General features: G+C 39.9%; 1 protein-coding gene across 2 annotated transcripts in view; it reads right to left on the bottom strand.

Moving 5' to 3' along the window:
- Window positions 1-21,581, bottom strand: part of LOC137320500 (tumor necrosis factor alpha-induced protein 8) — a 141,644-nt gene that overhangs the window by 74,311 nt on the left and 45,752 nt on the right. The gene's annotated exons all lie outside the window — the stretch shown is intronic.

Below are 21,581 nucleotides of genomic sequence, written 5' to 3'. Positions count from 1 at the left end.
TCTCAGTGGCAAAATAATGGCTGTGTGACGACGAAGAGGCAGTAAAAAAACAACAAGGGTGTCACAAACCAATATTAGAAAAAGGATTACTCAGTAATGTCATTATGGTTCAGTGCATATGCTCCTGCTGATACTTTCCTCCCCCTCCCAAACATAAACTCACCAGAGCCTGCTCTACTGTAAGAATGACTGCATCTTTCTTGAAAATAACAAAAGGACAACAATCCTTTGTTTCTACTTTGACGATTTACTTACAGTGTGTGGTCAGAACTTAAGAACTTGGCAAAGTCCATTCACACTGGATCAAAAGCTGCTGCTTGCAACATACCGGGGGGGGAAAAAATGATTTGAATAGACGTGAACCAGACATATGTGAACTTACACGTGCAGAACCATCCCTGGTTGTGGAACACAAACCATAAGCATAATAAGTCTTCTTCTGAAAAAAAACATGCTCAATACAAGATATCTCCTTACTACAGCAAACCAGTAATAATGAACAATTACACTTTTCTTTAAGTACAAGCACTGGTGATTTTGTCTACTCAATACATTTTAGAATATTGATGCAAGTACATGCAGCTTTTAAAATCTATTTGTAAATGCACAGATAAATTGCAGGTAAAAATAAAGTGTTGAATAAACATGATTACTGTGGTGGGGGAGGGCTGATATTGCAGCACATTTATTCATTGTGTCAAGTACCAGGGGGCTCCAATAAGAGTCATAATTTGAGATCTCAGCTGGATAGTCACACGTATCACTAACTGCAACAAGGTACTGGATGGCTGGGGCTGCAGAAGCAGAATGAAAACCTATCGCTCCTTGTACTTGAATTGACAGCATCAACAGCAATTGGTTAGACGGTTCAACTCTCACCAATGAGGAATGCAACCCTTTTTTTGGAGATTTGGGATGATACCAATACACTTTTTGATGGTAAACATCACAAAATGTTAAATTTCAATCTCAACATTTAAAAAATGTTATTATTGTTTTTGTTTCAAAACAGAGTACTACAACTTGTATTTTTTTTAAACTCTAAACTCACTGGAATTAGTAACTTAAATGGCATTAGCTACAACTGTTGGGAGTGATAAATTCCTGCTTATAGTGTAAGAACAATACTCTATTTTTCCATAATTGAAAAAGGCCAATCTGTTCAGTTCTATGAATACAATTGTCAGTACTCATACCCTACAGCAGAAGGTTTTGTTCTAGCCAGTCTCAGCACCTTTCATTCAGCTCAAAGATATGACAAGTTCCTAGTTGGATAATCATAGGTACTTCAGTGGGTCGCACTCTTATTGTGATTAAGGATACCTGAGAATTAATCAGATGAAAGTGTGGAAGTATCAATCATAGGGTACTATCAACGGGTGTGGTACAAGGAGAATGAATGACCAAATTAAACCATATTTATACCTTCTTAAGTTGAACTAGTAAGAAAGTACATCTCATAAGCTCCGTGCAACACATGACTAACTAAATCATTAACATGGCATGAATGTAATTCAGGTATCAATCTTTGATTTTAGGGTATACAGCTTTCCTGGCTGGCCTCCCATCTTTCACCCTCCATAAACTTGAGCTTATCCAAAACTCTGCTGCCTGTATCCTAACTCGCACTAAGTCCCATTCACCCATCACCCCTGTGCTCGCTGACCTACCTTGGCTCCCAGTCCAGGAATGCCACGATTTTAAAATTCTCATCCTTGTTTTCATCCATGGCCTCGCCCCTCCCTATCTCTGTAACCTCATTCAGTCCTACAACCTTTTGAGATCTCTGCACTCCTCCAATTCTTGCCTCTTGCGTAGCCCCGATTTTAATCGCTCCACCATTTGCAGCCGTGCCTTCAGCTGCCTATGCCCCAAGCTCTGGAATTCCCTCCCTAAACCTCTCCCCCTCTCTACTTCCCTCTCCTCCTTTAAGATGCTCCTTAAAACCTACCTCTTTTACCAAGCTTTTGGTCACCTGTCCTAATATCTCTTTATATGGCTTGGTGTCAAATCCTGTGAAGCGCCTTGGGACGATTTACTATGTAGGCTGTCTATAAATGTAAGTTGTTATTTTTAAGCTGGGATGTTGAGCCTGTGGGTTTTCAGCTCCTATCTATTGAAAGCACACTACCATAAAATAGGAAAGTGAGATCAAAGAGGAGTGTCTCTAGCAAAGAAAGAAATGTTTGCATATATACAGCACCTGATCACATTTCCAAACACTTCACGCAGTGAATTTAATGTAGGTAAATGCATCAGGCATTTTGCATCAGCAACACCAGTCTCTTTTTTTATTGGTCTTTGTTCAGGGAGACATTTTGGCCAGGACACCAGGTGAACTTCCTGCTCTACGAGTAGTATTATCTGAACAAGAACAGGGCCTCAGCTTAACATTTCACCTGAAGCTTGGTATCTGTGACAATGCAGTACTCCCTCAGCACTGCACTGGTATGTCAGCCAACATTGTTAACTGGTCCTGGTGTGAGACTTGAATCCACAAGTTTCTGATCCACAAGTTAGAGTACTACCAATTGAGCCTAGCTATTACACACCCACCTATTATCCCACTTAAAGCACTTTAGACTTCTGATCACAAGCAAGGAGAAAAATGATACCCATCCATTTTCCACATGGATGTGAATTCTGTGAAGCATCAATAGGTCCAATGAGCTTGCAGCACCCGCACCTTCTTACTTGCCTGCAAAAGTAGCCAATAATATGGAATGAAAATGTGGACATAAAAGGTCTAGAAATTCAGGCACTAAAGCTCCAATATGGCGGGCAAAAAGTACCCACTCATTACGAGCCGGAAATGCGCCGCCGCCATATTGGTAAAGGTCAAAAAATCAGCGTGCAGTGCTCACGCCTGAAACAGGCACTGGGGCCTTTATTATATGCAAATAAGAAGCCTTACGCCTGTTTGAGGTCTCCACTGCAAGATTGATTTGTCCTGTGGTCATGGGCCGCTGCCAGTCCCAACCGCTATCGCTGCCTCCCCCCTGGACAATGCTACCTCTCCACTGGCCACTGATTCATTCCCTACCCGATTTCCCCCTTCCTCCCTTAACTGACGGCTGCTGTTGGTGTCAAAGTGGCCCAATTTTCAATGACGTTTTGTCGGCAAGCTGCCTATTAGTGTCTGCCTTTTGCCAGCTTGAAGGAAATGAGGCCCGAGGCCCAATATCAGGTGTGCTTCGGGCCTCACCTCCCCTCAAGTGCAGGAACTCGACGTGCACGAATTCTAGGCCAAAGTATGGAACAGGAAAAGGTATCAGCCCATCAAGCTGTTCCCTTCACAGACTGAACCACTTACCTCATGATGAACTCTATCCCATTTATTTATTCTTTATTGAGAACATTTCTCTCTGATCTCCAAGGGTAATCAAGCAAACTCCTCAAACCAAGACATCCGGAAGCAGCAAAGGAAGGAAACTGGTGATAAGATTTCAAAATGATTCCACTGGAAACTACCCAGCTTGCTTGTACCACGGTGTATCAGAGCACTCAGTCCTAATAAACTATTCAAATTATACTGCATGCTAGGTCCCTGTTCACAAAAGGCAATTGCACAATATTGCGCTTCACTTCTTAGAATTCCACAAGGAAGTTTTGCCATATGCTTTTCATAAAGCTTAGTAAATACAGGACCCTGGACCAAAGTTTTGTAAGACTGTTGCTGCCAGTAGGCATAAATATCATTGAAGGAAAAACTTTTGTTCAAGTGATTATCAAGCCAACTTCACAAGTTTAAATAGAAGTCCATATCTACCCAAACACTAATGCAACAGAGCAAAGAATAGCCAAATTAATAACTCCATTTAAAGGATCTAAGCAACAGTTTCATACTTTACATGATTTGTGCTTAATCACTTTATAATAATTTCTTTAAACAAAAATATTGATGTGAAACTACTGCACGTTAAAGAAGCATTGTAAAAGGAACAGATACAGTAATAAAACATAAGTATAAAAGGACTATTAAAAATGAATTAAACTGTCTGTACAGCAATGTACACTGCGTCCAAAATAAAATGGGGGAACTGGAGGCAATAATCCATAGCGAGGAACCTGATGTAGTAGGAATAATGGCTACATCAAGAACAGGACTGGCAACTAAATATTGCAGGTCATAACATAATCAGAAAGGATAGGGAAGGAAGAAAAGTGGGGTGGAGTAGCTGTACTAATTAGTGATAACATAATGGCAGTAGAAAAAAAGGGACCTAACTAACAGAAGGATAGAAACGGAATCTACATGGATTTAAACAAATGATAAGGAATTGATGCCACTAATAGGGATATACTATAGAACACCTAATAGTGGAAAGGAGGTGGAGGAATAAATATGTATGCGAATATGTGAAATGAGTAAAGGACATCGAATAATAATCATGGGAGATTTTAACTACCCCAAATAAACTGGCAAGAGGTAGGTAAAGGGGTACAGGAAATGGAGTTTTTACAATGTGTGCGGGACTCCTTCCTTACGTATGTAAAAAAACCAACAAGAGAGGAAGCACTGCTGGATCTAGTAATGGGAAATGAACCAGAATAGATAAGAAAAGTAAGCATAGGGGAACATATAGGCAATAGCGATCACAACATGATAAGGTTTAAGATAAAGTTTGAGAAGGACATAAGTAAAACAAAGACCAAATTAATAAATTGGTAAAAAGCTGATTTTAAGGGGATGAGAATGAAACAAGAGAAATTAAACTGGAAAAATTTACTGACAAACAAAGAAATAGAACAGCAGTGGAAAAAATTAAAACAGTGATCAATAGAGTCCAGGAGAAATACTAAAAAGCAAGAACAAACTAGCCACACACAATGGATGAATATAGAAAAAGGTCAAAACTGAAACTAAAGAAAAAGCCATACACTAAGTGCATAGTTAAAAAAATTAGGAAAGCGAAGAGAAACTACAAAATTAAATTATTAAGGAATATAAAAAGAAGTAGTAAAATATTCTACAAACACATAAATAACAAAAGAAAAATCAGGATAGGTATAAATATGATAAATTCACAGGTAATGACAGCGAAATGATAGAAATATTGTATAATTACTTTGCCTCAGTATTTACCAGAGAGACTAACATGGTGGGCATGACATTAGAAGAAGAGATCAAAAAAGATATAAAGGCATTTAAGATAGAAAGGGGGGAGATAATTGACAAACTAATCAAACTTAGAGAGGATAAGACTCCTGGTCCAGATGGATTGCATCCGTGCATATTAAAAGAAGTTAGGGAAGTGATACCAGAGGCACTATTACATATATAAAAATTCATTAAAAAAGGTAATAGTGCCAGAGGACTGGTGGGCACCTAATGTGACTCCTATATTTAAAAAAGGAGACAGAACAAGCCCAGGCAACTATAGGCCAATTAGCTTAGCATTGGTGGTAGGAAAGATAATGGAATCCTTGCTCAAAGATGTAATAGAAAAACATTTAGAAACCAAAAATATAATAAAGAATAGTCAGCACAGATTTCAAAAGGGAAGGTCATGCTTTACCAACTTTATTCTTTGAATTAGTAACAAAGGGTGATGCAGTAGATGTAATATATTTGAATTTTCAAAAGGCCTTCGATAAGGCACCACATAGTATTCTCATGATTAAGGTCAGAGCATGTGGAGTCAGGGGACAGGTAGTCGAATGGATGACAAGCTGGCTACAAAACAGAAAACAGAGAGTAGGGGTTAAAGATAGTTACTCAGGCTGACTAAAGGTGGGAAGTGGTGTTCCACAGGGATCGGTGTTGGGATCACTGTTGTTCACCATTTGGACTCCGGAATCGGAAGTACAATTTCAAAATTTGTGGACAACACCAAATTGGGGAGGATAGTTAATACTGAAGAGGATTGTGACAAAATGCATGAAGACATTAATAAACTTGCAGAATTGGCATGTAATTGGCAAATGAATTTCAATACAGGTAAGTGTGAAGTGGTACATTTGGTAGGAAGAATAAGGAGTCCACATGCTCCTTGGAAAATAAGACTCCAAATGGGGTAGAGGAGCAGAGGGATCTGGGGGTACAGATACACAAATTACTAAAAGTAACAACACAGGTTAATAAGACCATAAAAAGAAGCAAACCAAGCACTGGGGTTCATTTCCAGAGGGATAGAACTGAAAAGCAGGGAAGTTATGTTAAACTTGTATAGAACCTTGGTTAGACCACACTTGGAGTACTGTGAACAGTTCTGGTCTCCATGTTATAAAAGGATATAGAAGCACTGGTGAAGATGCAAAAAAGATTTACAAAGATAATACCAGAACTGAGAGGTTATACCTATCAGGAAAGACTGAACAGGTTGGGACTCTTTTCTCTAGAAAAGAGACGATTGAGGGCTGACCTGATAGAGGTCTTTAAGATTATGAAAGGGTTTGATAGGGTAAACAGAGATGTTTCCACTTGTGGGGGACCAGAACTAGGGGCCATAAATATAAGATCATCACTAATAAATCCAATAGGGAATTCAGGAGAAACTTACCCAGAGAGTGGTTAGAATGTGGAACTCGCTACCACAAGGAATAGTTGAGGTAACTAGAACAGATGCATTTAAGGGGAAGCTAGATGAACACATGAAGGAGAAAGGAATAGAAGGATATGTTGATCAGGTTAGATGAAGAAGGGTGGGAGGAGGCTCGTGTGGAGCATAAACACTGGCATGGACCTGTTGGGCCAAATGGCCTGTTTCTGTGCTGTACATTCTATGTAATTCTACGTAAAAGGGTTTTGTAAAGCGTACCCATGTGTTTACAAACAGGAGATGGAATTATGTAAATCGTACCAAGACAGTCACATCGCTTTCATGGCAAAACTAAAGCACACCTCTTTTGGCTTGGCTTGACTCCCTCCAACAACAAAATAAAAAAAGTTGCCAAACACTTATTGTTGACGACAATGTCAATTTTAAATAGTAAAATAAAGGGGGAAATCTTAATTAAACTCCGAATTTTAATTAAGTAATACTGATTTTACAAAGTCCTCATTATGGTTTCCATACTTTTTTTCAGCAACAGAGTGGAGGTCCTGCCATTAAATTTGGCAGGACCGCCGCATTGCCCGCATCCATTCGATTTCACAAGCAACCTACTCTGCTCCCTCAAATACAGCAGAGGTAAGTTTAGATTCCTCGGCAGCACCTGACAGGCACACTTAACTCTGGAATCCCAATGCCACACAGTAAGGTCCCAACAAACAGCTATGAGATAAACGATCAGATAATCTGTTTTAGTGATATTGGTTGAGGGATAAATGTTGGCCAGGACAACAGGGAAAACTCCCCCTTGTTCATCTTCAAAAATTGCTACCATGGTTTAATATCTCCAAAGGACAGCACCTCCGACAGTGCAGCACTCCCTCACCACTGCAGTGAAGTGTCAGCTTAGATTATGTGCTCAAGTCTTTGGAGTGGGGTTTGAACTCACAACCTTCTGATTCAAAGGCAAGATGGACACCTTCCTACAAAGCTACTTTGCGGAGTATTTTTAATGGGTAGAGAAATTAAAAGGACAGTTTCCTTTCTGATTTTCCCCCACCCTATAACCATTGCTGAGAGCAGCTACATAATCCATTTCCACTTCTCATCCTACTCAGCTCTTGAGTAAACCAATGGGACTTATATGAAACAGACAGAAGAACCCTCTCAGTAATTTTCCCTCACTCAACCTGACAACATAACTGAACTGAAGAACTTGCTGCAGAGGAAGTGAAGGTGCAAACCAGTGCCTGTCATTCTGTAATGCAGTGGAAATCAACAACATGCTAGATCATTATTTTACAAATTAATTTAAACTAGATAAAGATATATTGATCGATACAAAGATGAGGTTTTGCATTGCCTACATGGAAGCCAGTTGAATATCAATTCTTTACTTAATGTACAAATTGATAGCTAATTCAAGGAAGTGATTTAATCCAAGAACAGGAGCTAACTAAAACATCTTTTTGTGCCGCACTGGAACATTATATTAGACATTTTTTTATTTTTCTTTTTTCTTTACAATGTAAAATGAAACAAAAAACAAAAGAAACTCTGCTTCTGTGCTCTCAGCACACACCAGGGACACATATCGTGAAACTGCACACCCCAAGCCCTTGACTTTCTATCCATTAAAATCAGTGGGTGTGAGCAATTCCATGATATGTGTCTGTCAGGTGTTACCCCATTATCGCTTTTATTTTAAAAAATCTGATTTGAAAAAGAGAGTTTTTAGTCTCATATCTTTGTCAGCTCAACAGCTTATGATATGAAAGCAACTCGGTGACAGGAAATTCACTTTGCTATCACTGAACCTTTATAATGCATACTTTATATGCCTAGCAAGCCAATAACATTAAGAGTAAAATTCCTTCTATTCATAATTTTAGCAAAGTTGGCAAAAGAACAAAATAGAATTTCCTGTTTTGTACTCTCACTGAGTAAAATGAAGTCGACAGAAGGAAGTTCACCCCCTTTTAAGTCTTCTTTACCCATTTCTCGATATATTCACCCATTTGAAAACCCAGGTGAACAAAAATTCATCTTACTATATTCTAAACCCATGTATATACTAAGAAAAGCTGAATCTCTGGGTTTCTGCTAAATGGAAAGTTGGTTAATAGAACTGGATTCTGGGGCATGACACCAAGTTTATGGGGAGTTGCCTAACTAATGGGGAGAAAAATCAATAGGGAGCACCACCTTGTCAAAGGTTACCAACCCATGACAACCAGCCAAGGGGTGAAACTGACTGAGGGCATGGAGTGAGGTCAGCTTGCTTCAATCCATTTTTTGCCTCAAAAAGAGTGAAAATGGGCATTAAACATAAAAGCTTTTTAAAAAAAAATTAAAAGTTAAACATACAATTGTTAAATTTTTTAAAAGTTGTGATTTTAGTGATGTTCCAATGCATTGCTAGGTCTTTGGGTGTGATGACTATTAAATGGCCAGTAATGTGAACTGATGGGTGCTAATAGCTGCTAGAGTGTTGCTGTGAAAAGGGCATAATATTTATCCAGAATCACCTGAAACTATCCCATTAATAATTCTAGTTTTCATCAAATTTTATACTTGCAATCCCATCTGACCTCCTCATGAGTTTATTTCACCAATTTGGAAGATCCTGAAGTGCCACATTGTTGCCCCAAACTTGATTCATATTATCACCTTTATGTTTTAATGCATCAGCAACAATATTTGAAAGTTTAGGAACTGTGTATTTTGCTGCTAAAAATTGACACGAAATCATAAATTTTACCTTTGAGAATATTTTCTGAATATAGAACAAAACTTTAGCCTACATTTTCCTCAGCTACTTTTTGGATTTTCATTTGTTGGCACTGCTGAAAATTAATCTTGCATCTGTTTTTCATAAGAAGTTTAGTTTCAAAATTCTGATTTTACATTCACAAAAGATTGGCTGAAATCCTATTATTACAAAAGTATTACCCAAAATCTAAACTTTATTGACTGGCAAAGTCTTAGACTTGAGGACGTGTGTATGTGGCATGTCATACCCATTAAACCACTGAAACCATTTTAGCAATCTTCCTAAAATAAAATTTCAAACAAAAAGTTACCTGGTTAGCAGCCACCTTGTCATCACTTCAGTAGTCATTACTGTTAAAAGAAAACTGCTGCACATACTGTGATCAAGACGTTCTTAATGTATGCCAAGTACCAGCAAACCAACTGACAAAGATCATAAGATTTTATACCTTTCAAACAGAACAGATATTTTATTCCAGAAGTTACTTGTGGTAAGACACCACAAGTATTAGAATTTGATGAAAAGGACAGATAATTCTGGATTATGCTTCAGCCTATTTTCACAGTAACACTCTTGTGGCTGTTTGTGTAGTACCCATCAGTTCACATTACTGGACATTTAACAGTCACTGCACTCAGAGACCTAGGAGTATCACAAAAAGAATCAGGAATATTCAACCAACTTTTTCTCCAGAATATAATGTTGCTCTATCTTAGTGAAACTATCTGCTTTTGAGCATTCAATTTGCTGAACTGTTCCTTCCCCCTCCCCAACTGGCTGGAGAGAATTAAAACAAATATGTGGGTAAAATCACTCTTAGCACACAGGTGATACATTAAATGGGAGTTGAAAGGTTTGCATTAGGATGAGCTAAAAAGGCACAAGTGACCAGAGAATGTCTGATTTTCTGATTGGTCACTTATAATGCGGAGTGCTCATCAATTGGTACTCAGCTGCTAATTTCAGCTTCTGTGAGGGATGAAGGGAGAAAGTGCTGAATTTTCTGCTAGAGAGGCTGGATGGGGTGATGCATAATCCCTTCCTGTCTAGAATCCAAGATTAAATTCAGCCCAGATTAATAGTTTGAAAGTATCTTACATCAGCAAGGGTTCAGTATGAAGTGAGTATGAGCAGTCTCAATGCACTATCTAGTGAGCACAGGTATTAAAACAATTTCAGCAATCTTATTCAGGTGATGGAAAAATTGTCCCAATGCAGAGGCAAGCTCTTCTGAGACTCATGAAAGGCTCTTTCTGGAGGCTACGTCCCATGTTAAATATTAATGTGAAAAGCTAAAGTCTACATCTAAAAAAAATTTATCCTGACAATTTTCTGAAAATGACGACATTTAAAACTTGTATTTCAGTTTCTATTTGCAAATATTGCTCAGCATCCAAACAGGAAGTGATCGAGGACAAGAACTGTTTCCTGACTGAGTCACCACGATATATGTATGGTATAGTTATGTGATTTTACTAAGGTTCACATATAAAACATTTTTACATGTTTTTCCAAATGGTGGCTACAAATGACTTAAGCAAAAAGGTTATATTCGATTTGCATCGCACTTTGAAATGTCATATGCACCCATTTGACAGTGCATCACAAAGGATAAACCAGAGTCTGCATTAATATACCACCCAAGTACCACCAGCACAATTTTATGCTTTTTAAAAAGGTGGATTTTTAAAAATTCATTCATGGGATGTGGGTGTCACTGGCAAGGCCAGCATTTATTGCCCATCCCTAATTGCCCTCGAGAAGGTGGGGGTGAGCTGCCGCCTTGAACCGCTGCAGTTCGTGTGGTGAAGGTTCTCCACAGTGCTGTTAGGTAGGGAGTTCCAGGATTTTGACCCAGCGACGATGAAGGAACAGCGATATATTTCCAAGTCAGGATGGTGTGTGACTTGGAGGGAAATGTGCAGGTGGTGGTGTTCCCGTGCGCCTGCTGCCCTTGTCCTTCTAGGTGGTAGAGGTTGTGGGTTTGGGAGCTGCTGTTGAAGAAGCCTTGGCGAGTTGCTGTAGTGCATCTTGTAGATGGTACACAGTGCAGCCACAGTTCAGCAGTGAAGGGAGCGAATGTTTAAGGTGGATGGGGTGCCAATCAAGCGGGCTGCTTTGTCCATACTATTCATACTGTGTATACAGTGCCACTCCATTCTTCCAACAGAGTATGAGGAATACAGGTCTTAAAAGGTTTATATTTTCTAAAAAAACTTTACATACATCTAATGTGGTCTTGTGTCCAAGAAAGACTGAATTTTTTTTGGGAGGCGGAAGGAAGGAGATTCAAAAGCATGGATTTCTGTCAGTGAGACAAGCTGGCCACAGTACTTGTGTGGCATTGTGGGAGGCCATTTCCTTAGATGCACTTTCAAAATGCTCATGAAAAAGCTTAGCAGTTGTGGATAACTATTATGTTTTCTGAGGTACAAACTTTTTGTGAAGTACCACCAGATGAAAGAGTCAAAACAATGCAGTAGCATCCATGCTAATGCAAACGAGAATAAAATTTCAAAGCCAGACTGGGGAGGTAAGCACTTTGGTATTCTCAATTCCAAATGCAAAAGATCCAGTACCAACGCCTGGCACTAAGGGAGTGAAATTGGACTTCATTTTACTTCCGGCTCCAAATTAAAACTGCGGCCCAATACTGGCCATTGCTCGCCTCCCTCATGTTTAACTCTCCCAGTCGGCCGATCTTGCTACCCCCAACACCAGCGAGCTGCTTCTGGGGCCGATCCTGGCGCGATCCAATTACTAGGCTTAAATTTTCCTGAAATGTTAGGGCGCACAAATGCACTTTAGCCCCTTCAGCAATAAAAGAAAGAATATAGGGGAAAATTGTGGTAGTTCACACTGCCAGTGGGAGCCTCGTGCCACCAATGAATATCAGGAAACTGCAAACGCGCATCTGAAATTTCCAATATGTTGCCTAGCAGGCCAGACTCCCCACCAGCACCACAAACTTGGAAAATGTCTCCCTACTCTACTACCAGACCCAAAGGGGCTGGACGTGCTGCCACATGGTTACCACTTCTTCTGAAACTGATTAATTCTGGATCATAAAAACAACAGCTCACAGATTTCAGGCTCAGATTTCACCCAGTCTCTTTCCAAACCAGAGCAGAATCTGAAACATTAATCACCAGAAAATTTAACTTGTGAACAAAAATATCATTCGGTTCTTTTGGGGTCATCATTAAACTATAAACAAAAAATAAATAAAGGGACAAGGGAAACCCAGTAACACAAGGCCAGTCTAAGTTATACTACATCATATTACCTAACAACCATAAACTTATTGTATTTTAATTAGAGAAGTGCTTCATACACAGATGTCAGAGTCCCAGTGGATTTGCACAGACTAGGATCCCAGCTGTAACTCATGTTTTCAAATCTCACAAGCAAGTCAGTACATGCACCATAAAAGCAGGCTTAAAAAAATCCTAAATACAAATTCTTAAAACCTTAGTTTCATTAAAACTACAGCAACAGTCCAAGCTTGGGCAGATTTTAGACTAAGTGAGAGTTACGAACCACAGCATCTTCAACCAAGAAAAGGGCACTGTGAATACTGCCAAATGCTGTACCAACAGAGCTCTGGTCCTTCAGATCCCAGCACTTGTCAAATATAAAATAAAAATTAAAAAGGGATTGGTGTGCTGAATTTGAATTGTAAAAGAAATATTTAGGATTCCTTACTGAAATATTAGAGTTCATGTAAATAAAATAATGATTTACTTAGCATACCATGCAAGTGCATAACTTGCTTAGTTATCAATCATCAGGTCTGGTTCCAACCATCATTACAAGATCATCCTGGAGGCCATGAAGAACAACAACAACGATGACTTACATAGCCCGTTCGACATAAAATACATCCCAAGGCACTTCACAGAAGGTGGATGTAAAACAGATGCTAAGCCAGGAAAGGAGAAATTAGGAGGGTAACCCGAAGCTTGGTCAAAGGGACGGATTTTGAGGGATTTAAAGATGGGGATGAGGATTTTAAACTTGAGGTGTTGGAGGACAGACAGCCAGTGTAGGTCAGTGAAGAGAGGGGTGATGGACAAGCACGATTTAGTGCAGGACAAGAAATGGGCAGGAGAGTTTTGGACAAGTTGGGGTTTATAGAGGCTAGAGGACAACAAGGTGAGCATTGAAATAGTTGGTGCAGCAAGCAGTTAGGAAGACAAATGGTACGTTGGCCTTCATTGCAAGAGGATTTGAGTACAGGAGCAAGGATGTCACTACAGTTATACAGGGCCTTGGTGAGACCACACCTGGAGTACTGTGTGCAGTTTTGGTCTCCTTACCTAAGGATATACTTGCCATAGAGGGAGTGCAGCGAAGGTTCACCAGACTGATTCCTGGGATGGCAGGACTGTCATATGAGGAGAGATTGGGTCGACTCGGCCTGTATTCACTCGAGTTTAGAAGAATGAGAGGGGATCTCATTGAAACATATAATGTTTCCCCTGGGAGGATGTTTCCCCTGGCTGGGGGGTCCAGGACGAGGGGTCACAGTCTCAGGATACGGGGTAGGACATTTAGGACTGAGATGAGGAGAAATTTCTTCAATCAGAGGGTGGTGAACTTGTGGAATTCTCTACCACAGAAGGCTGTGGAGGCCAAGTCACTGAATATATTTAAGAAGGAGCTGGATAGATTTCTAGACACAAAAGGCATCAATGGGTATGGGGAGAGAGCGGGAATATGGTATTGAGATAGAAGATCAGCCATGATCATATTGAATGGCGGAGCGGGCTCGAAGGGCCGAATGGCCTACTCCTGCTCCTATTTTCTATAAATATGGAAGTAAACAAATGCATATATAAGGGTTTGAGGGGCTGAGCTAGCGGTGGAGGCAGGGGACGTTGCAGTGGCAGAAATAAGCAGTCTTTTTGCTGGAGATAAGGGGTCTGAAGTTCAGTTCAGCGTTGACAAGACAACCCTAAACTCCTACTGTCTAAGGCCAACTGCCTCCTTAATTCCCTCTTCCCTGCCCCATACACCCTTACCTTAAACATCAAATGTGAGCAACTCATGGATTTTTTACCTCTATGTTCTCGACCATGTGTGCAGCTGCCTCTGCTGCTTTCTCCCCCAGACCCCAGCCTCAATTCCCAACCCTAGCCCTGAACCCCATCTCCCCTTTTACTCTCTCCAAGCTCATCTTGTCTATGAGACCCACCACCTATTCCTTCAATCCACCCTACACAATAATCACTCAACTCCCCTTCCTGACACCTATACTAGCTGACATAATCAATGGCACACTTTCTCCTTCTAAATTGGCATCATCATCCACCCTCCTCAAAAAAACACACCCTCAAGCCATCTCTAAATTTTCTTTTCAATCTAAGATCCTTGAGCATGTCGTTGACTTCCAGCTTCACGCTCATATCGTCAACAAATTTCTTATTTCATTGACTCCAGTGCAACTTCCGCCCTTCTCCCAATATGAAGACAGCCCTAGCCAAAGTCACAAATGACATCCACTGTGACTATGACTGCAATGCGTTATCCTCCTTCCCCCTCCTTGACTTTTCCACACCATTTGATATGGTTAACCACGCTATCCTGCTCCACTACCTCTTATTCATCATCCAGGTTTGTGGGACTGTTCTTGCACGGTTCCATTTATACCTATCTAAACACAGCCAGTGCATCTCCAGCAAAATCTCTTCCGTCCCCCACACCGAGATCTCCAGGGTCCACCAAGGATCTATCTCTTCTTTTTTAAAATCTACGTTCTGCTCCTTGGTGACATAATCCACAGGCACAGGCTCAGCTTCCACATGTATGCTGATGATACACAGCTCTACCTCTCGACCACTTCTCTCAAACACTCAACTGCAAGTCTTGGATGAGTCATGATCTCTTGCAGCTCAACATCAGGAAGCCAAACCCATTATCTTCAGCCCCTGCCACAAACTCTGCTCCTCTGCCAATGACTCCACTCTCTCAGGCTGAACCAGACCATTTGCAATCTTGGTGTCCTTTTTGACTCAGAGCTGAGCTTTAAACCCCACATCCTATCCATCACCAACTACTACTAGTATATCAATATGTAAACCCATGTGCAACTTTCCTTTCTTTGAAAAGAATGTTTATACCTTGACCAGTAAGACACTGAAAATAGCTCAAAGCAGTGAGTCAAAACATCCAAAAATCAATTTTCAGCACAGCATTGAAATAAGGCAAAATCTAACTTATATCTAGTCCTCAGAGTACAAACAAACTCAACATTATAAACACAAAACACAACGTATTTTGTAACACAAGAATGCACAAAAATAATAATTTTGTGAAAAGTTTATTTTGTACAACAAACTTTCTTTGTTAAAAAAATCTTTTTATATTGACAACAAATCAAACAGTAAAACTACAGATTGTGCTTTTTTTAAAAGTGGAAAATTAGTTACATCTCTAAGTTTACCAGAAAATGTTACTGTAATCCTATTCTTATACATATAGGAGGCATTACACCAATATTAATCTGCAATTCTTCAATATGATCAACTGGTTAATAGATAGATAATGAAACTTTAATAGATGAAGAGTTATTGATGTATTACAGATTTCTCCTGTAAGGAGGAACGCCAGCAACTATCAATGGCATTATCTTTTCCTTGTCAACACTCTTCGACATCTGTTTACATTTCCAAAAAAAAACATTTTCCCTGTCCCTTTTGATCACATACATTTTCAAACCTAGTCATCCATTCTTTGTGCATTCTGTGCACAGCACAAAAACAAAAATCTATGATTGTTACCATGATTTGCAGTCTAATAAAATAAATTTATGATTGTTATTGTAACAGGATTTGATTCCTCAATAAATAAGATAAACTTTGTATCCCAAATGTTGCATCCTGGCACCCACAATCACGTGCACGGAATCCCTTAAATTATAGTTACATAAACAGAGCAAATAACTGGTGGAAAATTGACTTTCCTGGTTTCATGCCCCTTATCAAATACAAAAAAGTGTGGGGATGTCCTGTTTTACAGTTATCTGGATACAATTAAGTTGACACCCCTGCCAAGAAATCTTCTGAGGCAATCAGTTCTAAGTCTTGAAAACGTTTAAATACAGCTTGAGCACAGAGGTTGGTAAAGACAGAGAGTGAATCTCTGACGGAGTGAATTGCTAACAGAGTGAGGACTTTCAACTGGAAATTTGGTGAGTGTGGGAATTAGGTGTGGAGGGGGAAGGAGGTGCTAAGTGATTTAAACCAAAGGACTATAAACTAGTCTATCAACTTTTAGAATGTAAATAAAAAAATACATAAAATAAAAACAGATTAAGCAATTACTAATTATTTCAAAATCAAGCTAAATCCATTTACTAAATATAATCTAGATCGCAAGTGATTCTATTAGTCCTAGAAATAAAACTACTGATAAATAAATAAATTTTAAAAATGAAAAAACAAACTAGAAATAGCAGTACAGGCTGTGTGTCAGGACTGTAATATTTGGGAGTTTATGGACAGCGAGACTGTCCCAGATTGCCATATCTGCGGTAAATGGCTCTGGCTTGAGACACACCGGCTCAGAGTCTTTGAGCTGGAGTGTGAGTTAGAGACACTCCGACACATAAGGGAGGGGGAGGTAGAGAAGGAGGTCACGCAGACACTGGTCCTATCCAACAGGTATGAGGTACTCGATACCTGTGAGTATAAGGATGAAGGCTGCAGGGAGGATGCCCATAATGCTAGCCATGGCACCATGGAGCATGAGGCAGTCCAAGGAGGGGGGGCAGGATCAGAGTCGAAAGGCTGTAGTCATAGGGAATTCTATACTCAAGGGGATAGATAGTGTCCTCTGCAGTCATGACCGAGAGTCCAGGAGGGTATATTGCCTACCTGGTGTAAGGGTAAAGGACATCTCGGAGCAACTGGACAGGAACTTGGAAAAGGAGGGGGAGGATCCAGTTGTTGTGATCCATGTCAGCACCAATGACATAAGGAAAAACAAGGAGGAAGTCCTGCTGAGGGAATATCAGAAGCTCGGAACTAAATTAAAAAGCGGGATCTCACGGGTGGTAATTTCAGGGTTACTACCTAAGCCACATGCTAATTGGCATAGGATTAGGCAAATCAGAAAGGTGAATACATAACTGAAATAGTGGTGTGGGAAGGAGGGATTCCATTTCATGGGACAATGGTTCCAGCACTGGGACAGAAACAAGCTGTACCGCTGGGATGGGCTCCTCCTGAACGGGAATGGGATCAGAGTCCTAGCGGAAAGGATAAATAGGGCAGTGCATAAGGCTTTAAACTAGTAAGATGGGGGGAGGGGCCTGTTAGCAATAACAAAAGCCTAAAGATAAAAGGAACAGGAGATGAGTGTAAAGGTCAGACCAGGGTAAGGAATAAAGATAACATAAATGGTCAAGGAACAAATACAGTTATAAAACACAAGTACAAAAGGATTGTTAAAAATAAAGTAAAAAAGGAACAACTATTAAAGATGAATTAAACTTTAATGTGGTCCACCTCACTAACATTAAAAAAAATGAGCTCTGAGAGTATATGAAGTCTGCATTGGGAGCAAACTATAACAACAACATCCACCTGACATTTATACACCTCCTTTAATGTAGAAAAACATCCCAAGGTGCTTCACAGAAGTACAATCAGACAAAAATCTGAGGAGCTATTAGAAAAGGTGGCTAAAAGAGAGGGGTTTTCAGGGGGTCATAAAGGAAGAGAGGGAGATGGGGAGACAGAGAGGTTAAGGGAGGGAATTCCAGAGCACAGGGCCTAGACCGCTGATGGCATAGCAGCTAATAATGGGGCAAAGGGAGTGGGAAATGCACAAGAGGCCAGAGTTGGAGGAAGGCAGAGTTCATGGAGAATGTTAGAGATAGGGAGGGACAAGATCATGAAGGGATTTCAACACGAGGGTGAGAATTTAAAATTGGAGGTCTTGAAGGACTGGAAGCCAATGCAGGTCACAAGCACGGTGAACGGGACTTAGTGCAGGTTAGGATATGGGCAACAGAGTTTTGAATGAGCTGAAGTTTACGGTGGGAGGATGGGAGGCCGGATAGGAGAACATTGGAATAGTAGAGTTTGGAGGTAACAAAAGCATGAATGAGTGTTTCAGCAGCAGATAAGCTGAGGCAGGGACAGAGGCAGTTACAGAGATGGATGCAGTTACAGAGGTGGAAGTACGTGGTCCTTGTGATGGAGAAGCTATGGGGATGGAAGCTCAGCTCGGGGTCAAATAGGACGCCGAGGTTCAACTTGAGACTTCCTCTTGGCAGGAAATTTGGCATACTGCTGATTTAAAAAAACCTCCAGCTAAGTCTTAAAGTCTATCTAGTTTGAAGAGGAAAGTTCATTTTCATCTTACATCAACATACTAAGGAACATACAAATAGTCATGGGAGCAGCATGAAGTGTCTAAAAGGTTTTCAGATGCCAACCTGGAGATGTAGCTCGAGACACTGGCTCTCAGGAGGGCTGCAATATTTTGAACATAAGGGCGGCACAAGCTTCACAGAACTATAGTGAAAAATGCCTGATAGAAGGTGGAAACACATGCCAGGTCCAACAGCAACACCCACAGAACAGATATATAAGCTAGAAAAAAAAGTTTTGAGACCTTTTTTGAGACCTAAGATCGACAAAGATAATTCCAAGAACCACTGCATTCTTATGAGAGTATGGAGCATTGTACACTTTCAACCCCTCACACTGTCATTCATATTTATGGTAAACATAAACATGTCTCAGCTTGGTTCAGTGATTGCACTCTTTCCTCTGAGTCAGAAGCCAATGGAGGTTTTGAGCACATAACTTAGGCTGACACTTTGGTGCAGTATTGAGGGAGTGCTATAATGTGCCGAATGCTGTCAGTATTATGAGTGAAATACTACATCAAGTGAACTGCGTTTGACTGACTGGATCTATCAAAAATTCTTTGAAGAACTTGAACTGAACGCCACACAGAAGTAACACGGACAACTTTGAGTAATAGCCCAAGCACTGAGTAGCTAATATTTTAAATTTAACTTTTTGCTGTTGATCAGTGTCTTAGTCCATTTTTGTAGTTCTGCTAATTTGGTTTTAATTTGATTTAAGCAGACATTAAACTGAAATCCTCACGGCACCACTCAGAGAGTCCAAAAATCTATCTATCTCAGTCTTGAATGTACACAATGACTGAGCATCCACAGCCCTCTGGGGTAGAGAACTCCAAAGATTCACAACCCTCTGAGTTAAGAAATTCCTCCTCATCTCAGTCTTAAATGGACGATCCATTATCCTGAGACTATGCCCCCTAGTTCTAGACTCGCCAGCCAGGGGAAACAACCTCTCAGAATCTATCCTGTCAAGCCCACTCAGACTCTTACATGTTTCAATGAGATCACCTCTCATTCTTCTAAACTCCAGAGAGTATAGGCCCATTCTACTTAATCTCTCCTCATAGGACAATCATCTTATCCCAGGAATCAATCTAGTGAATCTTTGTTGCACCGCCTCCAAGGCAAGTATATCGTTCCTTAGATATAGAGACCAAAACTGTACACAGTACTCCAGATATGATCTCACCAAAGCCCTGTACAATTGTAGCAAGACTTCCTTGCTCTTGTACTCCAACCCCCTTACAATAAAGGCCAACATACTATTTGCCTAATTGCTTGCTGTACCTGCATGCTAACTTTCTGTGTTTCTTTTATGAGGACACCCAGATCTCTCTGAACACCAACATTTAATAGTTTCTCACCATTTAAAAAAGATTCTGCTTTTCTATTCTTCCTACCAAAGTGAACAACCTCACATTATACTCCATCTGCCATTTTTATCTACTGACATTAATTGTTTTAAGTTCCTCACTCTCATTAGACCCTTAGTTCCCCACTATTTCTGGTATGCTTTTTGTCTCTTCTACTGTGAAGAAAGATACAAAATATTTGTTTAACGTCTCTGCCATTTCCTTATTCCCCATTATAATTTCTCCGGTCTCAGCCTCTAAGGGACCAACGTTTACTTTTGCTACTCTCTTCCTTTTACATACTTGTAGAAGCTCTGTTTTTATATTTCTTGCTAATTTACTCTCATAATCTATTTTCTCCCTTATCATCAATTTTTGGTCATCCTTTGCTGGTTTCTAAATCTCTCCCAATCATCAGGCTTACTACTATTCTTCACAACATTATAAGCCTCTTCTTTTAATCTAATACTATCCTTAAATTCTTTAGTTATCCAAGGATGGATCGCTTTTCCTGTGGAGTTTTTATTTCTCAATGGAATGTATGTTCATTGAGAGTTTTGAAATATTTCTTTAAATGTCTCCCACTGCTTATCTACCATTATATCTTTTAATCTAATTTCCCAATCAACTTTGGCCAACTCGCCCCTCAAACCAATGTAATTGGCTTTATTTAAGTTTAAGACTCTAGTTTCGGTCTTAAGTATGTCACTCTCGAACTCAATGTGAAATTCTATCATATTATGATCACTCTTCCCCACAGGATCCTTTACTATAAGATTACTAATTAACCCTGTCTCATTACACAACACAAGATCTAAAATAGCCTGTTCCCTGGTTGGTTCCACAAAGTACTGTTCTAGGAAACTGTCTCAAATGCATTCCATGATCTCGTCCTCTAAACTACTTTTGCCAATTTGATTTGCCCAGTCTATATGAATATTGAAGTCCCCCACAATTATTGCATTACCTTTGTTACAAGCTCCTCTTATTTCTTGATTAATATTCTGTCCAACAGTATAACTACTGTTAGGGGGCCTTTAAACTACTCCCACCAGTGTTTTTTGCCTCTTGTTATTTCTTATCTCCACCCATACTGTAATGGTATTTGTTGTACCAGCCCCCAAATTTACACTGGGGGTAGATTTTAACTTTCATCACCAGGCGGAAAACTTAGCGTATTGGCCACCTGTTACACACCCTGTCCGAATCTCTACGCTCCTGTATCTTTGACTGATTTTATACTGGTGTGCCACAGGACTAACAGTTACTCTTTAACCATGGGATTACACACTACAGACCACGTGTACTGCGAACGAGACTCTCCTGTCCACTGCAAAGGGTAGTAAATACCACATTGTCAACCTATTATGTTCAAGAAGAAACTAACAGATTTACAAGCAAGATAATTACACAGAAACAGAAAAATACAAGAGGATAGTGCAGTCAATACAGATAGTACAAATATTTATAAAGCTGCAACGTTTGAATCAGTCCACAAAAATGTAGTACCTTGTTTAGAATGTACTTTTTTTTTTAAACACACACAGTGGCCCTGAAATTATTCAGGCACACCATCC

Source organism: Heptranchias perlo, chromosome 4, assembly GCF_035084215.1.
Source record: "Heptranchias perlo isolate sHepPer1 chromosome 4, sHepPer1.hap1, whole genome shotgun sequence".
Classification (NCBI taxonomy): domain Eukaryota; kingdom Metazoa; phylum Chordata; class Chondrichthyes; order Hexanchiformes; family Hexanchidae; genus Heptranchias; species Heptranchias perlo.
Note: the sequence above shows the minus strand (reverse complement) of the source record. Positions and strands in the feature narration are given on the sequence as shown.